Consider the following 11,861-nt stretch of genomic DNA (forward strand, 5'->3'; position numbering starts at 1 on the left):
CAAAAAAAAATCACGACAAAGAGCGTCAATAGTTTTATTAATCTCGTGTTTACTTTATACTCGTTCCTTTGGTATTTTTAATTTGGTATAAAAGCGTGTTGAAACACACATTCTCGATTTCCATCATTCGAGGTTGAAATGCTGTATTTACCATAGGAGATTACCTTCTAATCTGTGTAAATTTTCAGTAAGATTGTGTTATGGAGTTTTGAGAGTTAGAAGAGACAAATGAAAAATCAAAGCCGTAACGGAGAAAACATATGCAGTTTACATAACCTATATATTTTCATAATTTTTTCACACAGTTCTATTTTATCTAGTACATGCCCTTAGAAAAAATATATAATATTAGTATTTCTTTTTACACTCTTTGTATGGCTGTTTGTGTTTCAAAGACTTAATTACGATGCCAGAAGGAATAAAGGACAGGTTTCATATATTTCAAAAGAGCAACTGTTTCAAGTAAGTTATTGTTTCTTTTTTATGTTGCTGTATCTTAATCTCGGCGGCCCTTTCAACACACAAAGAAGTATTGTTAGTGCGTCTGTTTGTACCGAAATACGGCAGATGCGCGTTAAAACAGCTTGATCTTTTTTTATTAAATTGGTCAGTTGTTAGAATACATTACACCCGACACAACCTCCCCTAAATCCGGCAGGATTTGTTTTGTCACGGGTTTAGCTATCACTAACAGCAGCAATACTCGCATTTTATCTTAAGGACTGCTCGTCTCAGTGATTTCAAGGAGCAGTGCAAACTGCTATAGTTCAGTGCGGGAGTATATCGAAAGAGGTATTACATTAGTCTAACAATTATTGTTGCCTATTTACTAAAATTCAACTTTTTTCGGGAATGCCAAATAACGTTACACTATCACTAAAAGGTGACGACGAGATTGAGATAACGCACAATCCTTAATATTCTAACAACTTTATACGGTGGCATAAAGAGAACTACAACTGCACAGATATATTCTCTGGTTGGTCTACACAGAGTTTCATCTCAGAAAAAATATTTTTGTCCGATGATATGATTGCACTCAATTTTTTCATATTTATACGGTTAATGCATCTCTCAAAGAAGTGCCAGCAAACTCAACAAGCAAACTGCAAGCATCTGTACGAGCATATTCTAAATCAAGGTTTCAGAATCCCACAATCCTACGTTGTACTGGTTGACAGACTTTGCATCAATGCTGTCTACCTGCCAACTTTGTTAATGTATTCTCCAAGGGATACGTTCACTGGACTAAACAACGTATATTGTCGAGTCTTGAATTTAGTTTTGAGAAAAATAAAATATTTAATAGGCTGTTCATAAAGTCTTTATTTAATTACAGATTTTAATCCAAGATTTGTTTCTATTGGATTCTAAACCGGTTTACAGGGACTTTTTATCTAGACTTTATGGTTTTCGATTCGCTTAATCCTGTAAACCGGCCACGGTGCATTCGTTTTTGTTGTGAGCAAGAAATTTGTAACCTTTAATAACAGCAAGATCATAAACTACAGCACTTTACTGGAACAACAGAAGGTATTGAAGGAGTATAAGATTTTTCAGGGATGACTTTGGTCAACGTCTGAATTGATTGACAATATAAATGTCACTCACAAAATAGTGTTTGGATTACATAGTATCAGTCGTAATGCGTGCATTTACTTGGTAGCGAACTGGGACGTGGTGTAACACTAAAGAAGGAAGCTGTGTCCCAAGAGTGTTCAAGTTGATACTGCGTGTTGTGCCACGCATGACAGGATAAAGATAAATGTTATTTGGGACCTCGCAATAGTTCACTCCTGTGTGAAGTTTACATGAAAAAACATTTTATATAGATATCGAATCATTTACAAATTTGAAAAAACCTACATCGACTATAGTTATACATTGCGTAGCCTAGCGTACCTGTGGATAATTTCATTCATGTAACCAGTAACAGAAAACCCTGTAATGTTTAGGTTAGATACGCTCACAGCTGAAATATTCCATTTAATTCGTCAAAGTCTTCCATAACAGTGTTTATTAACCGAAACAACGAGATAGATTAAACATTTTCTTTACGTCTGCAACAGAGGTATTTTACTATGAATTCCTGCTTGGTAGCCAATACAAACAAAACAAAAAATTGCAACATTGTTAATATACATTGGTGGATCATTTTGTTTCAGTATTAAAGGGAAAAAAATAGAGCAATGAATTTTCCAAGATGGTGTGCTGTACAGCAGTACTGTCAAAGCTGTAAAACAATGGTAGCAGTGTATTCGGACATCGCCAGGAGAAGGAAATGTGCTGCCTGTAATAACTGCCAGCTTTTAATCTACACCTCTTGTACATTCGTTTGCTACTGGGTGCTACGACTGTACAACGGCTCCTAAAAACCGATTTTTTTAAAACGGGTAGGATTTGTTTGGTAACGGGGTTTAGCTATCACTAACAGCGGCAGTACTCGCATTTTAATCTTTAGGTCTGTTTGTCACAGTGATTTCAACGAGCAGTGCCAACTGTTATAGTTCAATGCGGGATCATATTGAAAGAGGTATTACATCAGTCTCACGATTGTTTCCAGCTATTCACTAAAGTTCAACTTTTTCGGGAATTCCAAATAACATTACACTATAAAAACAAAGTGACGACGAGACTGAGATGACGAAACATCTTTAATATTAGCACTAATTCTTCTACCAACTTAATACGGTGACATTAAAAGAAACTGCAACTACACAGACATATTTTCTGGTTGGTCTAGACAGAGTTTTATCTCAAAAAAATTGTACGATGATATGATAGCATTCAATGTTTTTTTTTTTTATTTACGGTTAATATATCCCTCAAGGAAGTGCAAGCAAACTATACAAACTAGCAGATTCCAGATCAAGGTTTCAGAATCCCACAATCCTACGTTGTATTGATTGACAGATTTGGCATAAGTTTGAATAGTAATTTGTCTACCTGCCAACTTTGATGTATTCTTCAAGGGATACGTTCACTGGACTGAACTACCTATATTGTCGGGTCTTGATTTTGTCCTAAGAAAAGTAATTAAATATTAAATAAGCTCTTCATAAACAATATTAATTAAAATTACAGATTCTAATTCAAGATTTCAGGTTTATTTGTTTCTTAACCCATTTAAAATAAAGGACAGGAACTTTTTATCCAGACTTTATGTGTGTCAGTTCGTTAAATCATCTAAATCTACTACGCTTATTGTGGTGAGCAAGCAATATTTCAACTGTGAAAACAGTCAGCTCATAAACTGCAGAGTTTTATAGGAGCAGTATGAGATGTCAGTGTAGTAACAGAATTTCAGTGTTGACTTAGAACAACGTCTGAAATGCTTGACAACACTCTAAAAATGTAATTCACAATGTAGCATTGAAATCACCACTGTATCAGTCGCAATAGGTGCATTCATCAGGCATGTGCAACGCGCTGAAACATGCCATACGGCGAACGAGTGAAGCTTATTTTGTCCTTGCACGTTGATAATGCGTGTCGTGCCATGCATCCCCAACGGCGAATAAGGATCGATGCCTTTTGTGACCTCGCATTATTTTACAGTTACATGACGATTAAAAGAATATAAATGTATAGAAATCAGGCCATTGAACAAAAACTACGTCGACTAGAGTTATACATTTTATAGGCTGACATACATGTGGACATTTTCAATCACGTAACTGGCACCAATCCTTCAATGACATGAAAGATAAGCTTACAGCTTAAATATTTCATTTGATTTGGCGAAGTCGTCGATAAATATGTTTGTTTACCAGACTACCAGATTAATAAAAACAATTAGTCACGTCTAAATTTACGACAAATGTATTTTACTAGAAATACTTCATGGGAGTAAATTCCGACACAATCGTTTTTATTATTGATACAAAACCTTGTTGGAATATTTATAAGAGCAAATTTGAAAACAAAATGATCACAGTGTTGAACTGGTAATTAAGAGGCACATATGTTTTGTATGCCAAGGGCAAATAAAGCTTGAACGCAAACCAATAAACTATTTGCATTTGATTTCCAAGAATCGTATTAAACGTCAACAGGGGCATTAAAAACTTCATTTCGGGAAAAATACTTAAGGTATAGTGCTGCACTTTCTAGCAATTGCTATTTAGCTGATGTGCTATGAAACGTATGAAACCAATCGAATTTTCATAACAATGATATTAAGTCAGTAAATGTTTGGAATATACACTATTAAAATGGGCGCGGTCCAGTTGTAGAGGTAGGATTTGCGATCCAATTTTCAAGACACGCATGCATATGAATAGCAATTGTCGTTATTGACTTTTCGATCGCGTCATATTTGTCTAGCTAAAGATAAATCGGTTGGGCTGAACATCGGCTATTGTTCGATCTTGCTTGTTTGTTACAAATAAAGCAATTTGATCTTATGAAAAATTCAAGATTGTAAACTTCATGAGTGAATCACTTTGTTTCCGTTTCAAAGAAAGACAAAAATATAAAAAACATGTTTCCAAGATTAGCGTGTTGCAATGCAGTACGGTCAAAGCGGTAAAACAACGGTAGCAGTGCATTCGCACTTCGTCAGGAGTAAGAAATATGCTGCCAATAACAACTGGCAGCTTATAAGCTATAAATGTTGTACACGTATGTGCTACTGGTCTTTCTATTTATTAGACTATGTTAAATTTATTGGCAACCATTGTATGGAAAAAAATCGAACAACAATGAGAGAATGGTACTATTTGCACCAGAGTTTAATTAAATGGAAGTATAGGACAACTGAATAAATAAAGCTCAGTATTTGTTTCAAGAAAACTACAAAAATAGTTGAAGGCGGTGATCGTCCCGTCTACGACTTTCTTGATGACAAACATTGCTTCTCCTCAGGAATTGGCGATAAATGTCGAGAAAATATGAGATTCATTTAGCATTCGGATGATGTTGAGAGCTGTTGCTATAAATTTGTCATAGTGAAAACATTCAGTTTCAACAGGTTTTAGAAAAAAAAATAGCAAATATTGAAAATGGTACATCTACATGTCTATCTTACGTTTTCCAAAACCAGTGTATCAACATTCCAGCCTGATTAATGTGTTGTTAAGCATTCGAACAAGCGTACATAAGCTTATTGTCAGGATAACGAAATATATAGCTTAATTTGACTGCCAACTCATGACCTACGGATGTATGGTGCTGGAGAATACAGTCGCATATGGAATTTTTCATTGATTAGTTTAAAGGGTTACCAGGACACGCAACAATTGTTTATTAGTGCAAAAGCTCACATCTTGAATGCTGTATCAGATTTTACGAAGTGGACAACCAATGTTTAATTGCCGGACTCATAGATACATTAAAACATTTTTGTCTAATCTCTGACAAAGGTGTTTTAATTGGAACACCTGGTGGGAATACCTATCAACACAATTATTCCACTATTGTTATATAGCAGCTTTGAATAGTACACAATGACAATTATGCAAAAAACGCCTAAGTATTGATCCGGGTAAAAGGAAGGACAAAGCTTGGTTCCATGTCGATCATGATCAATTATTTGCACTAGATTTAGAGGTATCTAATTAAATACCTACATAATGAGTAAACCCGTTTTCTTTTCATGAAAACAAAACAATATTTAAGCTGCAATGTTACGTCCTCTGTATTCAACATTGACTAGCCATTGAGCTTAAATCATAATATTTCAAGAACGCCGTAGAGAACCAGTCGGTTATTTGTATTTCACTGATATATCATAAAATAAAAGTGCTCACTAAGCGTTGCCAGTAGATTTTGTTTTGTCTGATGATCAAATTGTCTGTATTCAAACATTCATTACTTTACTGTTATGCAACTATTCCATACATGATAATACTTCGATAAGGATCATGTCTTGCTCTGAGATGAACGTGCATTATAAATGCCTAGCATTTCGGTGTTCTTTACCTCCGTAGGATCTCCTCGCAGTGTCTTTCACGTTACTCTAAATTCCTTCATCCCGTCTTATTGTTATAAAGAACAACTTATCTCCATGCCTTGGAGCGGTACACAACTACCGATATTTATAGCGCCCTCATTCCAAACTTTATGACATTACAATCTGTTAAGCATGATTGGTGACCGCTAAACTGTGTCTACCGCGTTATACTGCATACAGTGCCAAAATGTTTATTTAGCTTGTGGTTGACGCCGAAAGGCGTTACAAAAATCTATCGATGAAATTTCACACATTTATACAGGACTAGTAGTAATTTCCACGCTCTTTGAGCTCTGTACTATCATAGTACAGTAGCGTCCTTGTCTGTAAAAGACCAGATTTTCAAATTCTGATCAGTATATAGGACGCCGTTTGTAACGCACAGTATCCAACTGTTGTCTTAATATTGCTACATATTTGGAACCTTTATTGCTCGTATAATGCCTGGAGACGTATAATTCTGGAGGCGTTTGTCATATGAAAATGCTATCAATAAAGACAGGGCGGAAAGTACCAATCAACACAGTTCTGGATTACTAGAGTCGGGACAAATATCAAGTAAAATTTTTTTTCACTTATCGACTTTTGGTAACAATTTATTTATCAGCAGACTCACCAAAATTTGGCATCCTTTAAGACGATATTTCGGTAATTGAATAGTTGATCAAACAATGTCAGTCGCCTTAGACAACAGCAAATAGTAGAGGGCGCCATAAACAGAAAACGGTTGAAGCCTTCAAGCGTGTCGAATTTTCATTTAAAAAAGTAGTGGCGTCCGATTTAACATAATTGAGCCGCTGTATTCTAAGGGAAATAAGTCGACTTGGTTTACGGACAAGCGGATTTTGCCTGGACTTGTCTATTTGCTCGGCATTTATTGAAACTATTAATTGAAATTATAGATTTTATCTGAATGCGCACCGTACTCTGTTTCACCTTTCTGTGTAACAAGGTATACTAGGCTCATATCCAAATAAAATGTGTCTCAAAGCAATACAGTAAATCCTATAAAACTACGGCAGTGGTGCATTCTCTTATCGTCATGAGCAAAGAATTTGAAACTTGTAATAACAGGCAGCTCACAAAGAAGACGTTCTTTACAGCATCAATAGACGTTCTGTGTGAGAAGTATTAGCTTTTTCATTGATCAGCCTGAATTGTTGGCCACTGTTGTTGGCATCAATACATGGTTGGTATCTGCAAATTCCAAACAACCTCGACAAAACTTAACAACGTTAACACTGTACATGTTCACTTAAAACATTGTATTCTGAACTCCAGTGTAGGAGTAATAACATGTACGATAATGTAAGCTATTTTATTATTTAATCTTTCGAAAATATAATATTGCATAATCCCGAGCACGTTGATATTATGTATACATCTTGTATGGCTAGATTAAGGTATATATCAAGATGATATCAGTCTAGACCTTGCGTTAGTGCACAATGTCAGGTTATTAAAAATGTGTGGCACATAAGGAATTTTTTCATTTACCTAATCACCGGCACCACCAGGAAACACTGAAATGTTTAATATTATATAAAACTTACAGCCTAAGCGCTTCATCGGATTATACAAATCATCTATGTGTATTTGCTTGACAACTTGGTAGACAAAATATTTTTGCATCTAAAACAAAGATACTTTATTGAAAACACCTGGTGGGAAATATGTTTCAATATTACCATTCTTCGATTGTTATTAGGCATTGTTTTGAGTTTCACCATGGTAATTATAAGACGATGTCACAGAGTTGATCCGGTGATTATGAGTTACCAATTAGAGTACCAATTTTAACACTGATCCACATGTTGAGAACGGATAAAGCCTGTGTGCAAGGTGGTCGGTATTTACATCATATTTTGATGTATGCGATGTTACATGGACGGTATCAGTTAAGGTAAAGGGCGACGAATTCGGACGCGCACACGCTTTAGAACGTTTCTGCGCAGATTTAACTCCAGCCTGTCGCAAATGGGTTACTTTGTAGCGCATGTATTTAACATCACCTGTCATTGTTGAAATTGCGCTTTTACCTAATTTTTTGACCCAGTCTCTTAGAAATACATGTGACCTATAACCTTGTCATATTTTGACCCCCTAGGAAGCTGGTTTTTATTCAATATGAGCGAAATTTTAACATTTCTCTCCCATTTACATGGCGCATATTACCCATTCACCTGGAGATATTGTAAAAAGTAGCGTGGTGACACCCTTTTATTAAAAGTGTAAACTAAATGGTATTATGTCAGGATTTTATTCGCCAAGTTTGGTCAAAATGACACCATTCAAAGCGACAGGAAGAAAGTTCGAAAATTATGTAGTGATATAATTTCGATATCGTCATTTTGTAATCGATACTTATGTAAAATTTCTTTACAAACACCATGAAAACTATACATTCGATAGATATGGATCTTAAGTCTTAGTATTTATTAAAATTAACTCATTTGCTAAGCTTTTTATAATTGCTTTCTTTAGTTTAAGTGAATTATATCATTTTTATTTATTTCCAACGACGCCATTTTAACGTCCGTTTCCATGGAAACGAGCGTGGTGACCCCCATTTTTTATTTTATTTTTGCACTTGCACAACTTCCAAGAATATTTGTGCAAAGTTTCAAGAAAATGACACCACAACTTAATTTTGACGTAATTCGTAGTACTTCACCTTAAGCCCGTATGAGGAGCGGCAAAAGAATACGTCTGAAAAAATGCTGCGCCCTCCATCTTCCTTTCTTCATGAAGAATGCATAAAGAAAAGACAAAGGGTACAATAATTGTGTAATTCCCATGACACGTGCATTTGTATGCCTTTCTTAGTCGACTACAAGCTATTTTGCTGCATATGTAGTAAATGCAGTGGTTTTGGGAAAGTAGAGAGCATCAGTAACATAAGCAACATGTGCAAAAAAAGTCCATTGAGGGCGCTACTAATATCGGTAATGCAGGGTTTGTAACTTTTCGTGTCGATAAGATTTTCGTATAAAATAATAGGACGGTGTTGAAAAAATTAGGTATATGAGACAAAACTGCAATGGGATTTAGTCTGGTTTATGCAGGTAAAAATAAAATCAAAATGCTAGGTATTTATCTCAGGTGTATAACAGCTAGTCTGAGAAGGTGTGAAGTATTTTATCATATAGATAAGATAAGTTTATTTCAGTACTGATGGCCTCCGGCCAAAATGTACAAATCAATAAACATAAATTATAATTATAATTATTATCATATTATACTAATGAATATCTCACTTCAGAAATGTTGATTATCAGACCGGAAGGAGATCTACAGGCCACGCTTTGCATAAATTTCTATTTTATTACCTAATACAGTAAAGAATAAAATCATTTGCGAGGGATCTAAGATTTTCAGTCACTTTGTCATTCACGTTAAAATATAAATCAAATGATTTGCTTTCATCTTCGGTGATATTTCATCGGTAACTTGTTATGTAGGTCATTTCCCCACACTCATCATGACCTGAGTTCAATTAGTCTAGAACATTCCCAAGGTCACTGCCCTTGATGACCTCACAACCTTGAATTCAATTAGTCATGTTTGGAATGTTCTGGAAAGTTGATTAGTTGTGTAAGGGAGATAATTTTAGAACAGTAATTAGCATGTCAATAAAAGTTCTAGATTGTTCTTATATGCCTTTATAAAAGGGACGTGCTCAGCTTCCAGTCAGACTTTTGGGATCGTGTCTCTTGTGTGTTACTAAACTCCAGCAGTAGTCATTCTCAAGACTTTTCAAGACCTTCACTGTCAACGCTGGATTTATACTGTGGACTTTGTGCAGCTTCAAGCCTGCAAGCCAAAGGACTGTTTCATTCATCCGACTGACTGTTACAACTCTGAGACTGGAGCTTTGCCGTCCCAGCTGAGATAAGTAATCTGTACACTTTTAAAGCTTGTACTCTATCCCTGACTTAGCAATTAGTTTTATTTTTGTAATAAATTTTGTTTAAACGTTAACTGCTGATTCACCCTTTTGTTCGTTTTCTCTGCACGTAACAAAATTGGGGGCTCGTCCGGGAGACGAATATTTTGAGCCGTTTGACAACATTTTGCCTGCCTTTTCAAACTACTGTATACTGTGAACTCAGCGAAATTCAATCATGGCGGAATTCAAGCCAGACGAATTTATGGATGACCTTGATCAGGACGCATTTGATTCCCTCAAAAAGGACAACCTCATTGCACTGGCCAATTTCCTTAAAGTAGATGTCAAAAGATCTATGCGCAAGCGGGAAATACAGTACCACATTGCAAAACATTTAGTTAATTCTGGCCATTTTGAAGAGTCTGCCTTAAAAGATTATGAGCCTGAGTCTTCCTTCGAACTCAAAAAATTAGAATTAGAAATTCAGGCAGATTTGGAGCTTAAAAAATTGGCATTAGAAAAAGAAAAAATACAATGCAATTACAAATGAAAGAAAAGAATTGCAAATGGAAGAAAGACAGAAAGAAAAAGAAAGGCAGGAAAGATTAGAAATGGAAGAAAGACAGAAAGAGAGGGAATTGGAAATGAAAGAAAAAGAATTGCAAATGGAAGAAAGACAAAGGGAGAAAGAAAGAGAGGAAAAAGAAAAGGAAAGAGAATTAGCTGAACACCGACTGCAGTTAGAAATGAGACGTTTAGAGCTTGGACAGTCAGGAAAATTCTTCCCTTCAGACAAGTTTGACATCACTAAGCATTTCAGGTTAGTTCCCCCTTTCCAAGAAAAGGATGTTGATAAATATTTCTTCATTTTGAGAAAATTGCTCAGAGTCTGGATTGGCCTAAGGAGTCCTGGTCTATGCTTTTGCAGAGTGCTTTGGTGGGTAAAGCCAGAGAAATTTACATTCAGTTGTCAGTAGAGCAGGCTTCAGATTATGATTCTGTGAAGGAATTAATTCTCAAGGGTTATGAGTTGGTGCCTGAAGCTTACCGTCAGAAATTTAGGGATTGTGAGAAGGTGAAGGATCAAACTTATGTTGAATTTGCTCGAACAAAAGAACAACTGTTTGATCGTTGGTGTTCTTCGGAAAAGGTCAGTCAGAATTATGACAAATTACGACAGCTTGTTTTGATTGAGGAATTTAAAAGGTGCATCCGGAGTGACATCAAGACATTTATCAATGAACAAAAGGCAGATACATTGGAGGTCGCTGCACGTTTGGCCGATGATTATTCATTGACCCACAAATCTTCATTTCTCAGCAAACCATCCCAGTCCTTTTCCTACAGAAACAATGCAGGTAAATTTAACTCCTCCTTTTCATCCAAGAATTTTTCAAAGGAGAGTAGAAAATCAAATGACAACAGTTCACAGAGTTCAAGTAACACTTCCACATCATCAAATCCCAAGTCTCAATCTCCTTCTGACAAACAGTTCGGTACACTTTCTTGTAATTATTGCAAGAAAGACGGCCATTTAATGTCAGAGTGTTTCAAATTGAAAAGAAAACGTGAAGGTCAAAGTGGTCAAAGTGGATCTAAGCCCACCGGCTTTATTTCTTCATCAACTCAATTAGAGTCTAATAATGTGTGCAACACATTTTCTGAGGTTAAATCCCTCTCATCCCCAATTAATGAGGTCAAGGTCAATTCTTCTCAAGATAGCATTATGGGTATTTTCGAACCATTTATTCATAATGGTTTTATATCACTTTCTAGTGATTTTTCTTCCGCTACCCCTGTCAAAATTTTAAGAGATACCGGGGCTTCCCAGTCTCTTTTGTTGGCAGATACCCTGCCGTTTTCTGAAAAGTCATTTTCAGGTTCTAAAGTTCTTATTAGGGTCTATTAAGGGGGTAGATTGTAATGACTACATTCCTGTTCCTCTCCATAATGTCTATTTGTCTTCGGACTTTGTTTCTGGACCTGTGGCTTTAGGTATTAGGCCTTTTTTGCCTTTTG

Source organism: Ptychodera flava, chromosome 2 (genome assembly GCF_041260155.1).
Source record: "Ptychodera flava strain L36383 chromosome 2, AS_Pfla_20210202, whole genome shotgun sequence".
NCBI classification, from domain to species: domain Eukaryota; kingdom Metazoa; phylum Hemichordata; class Enteropneusta; family Ptychoderidae; genus Ptychodera; species Ptychodera flava.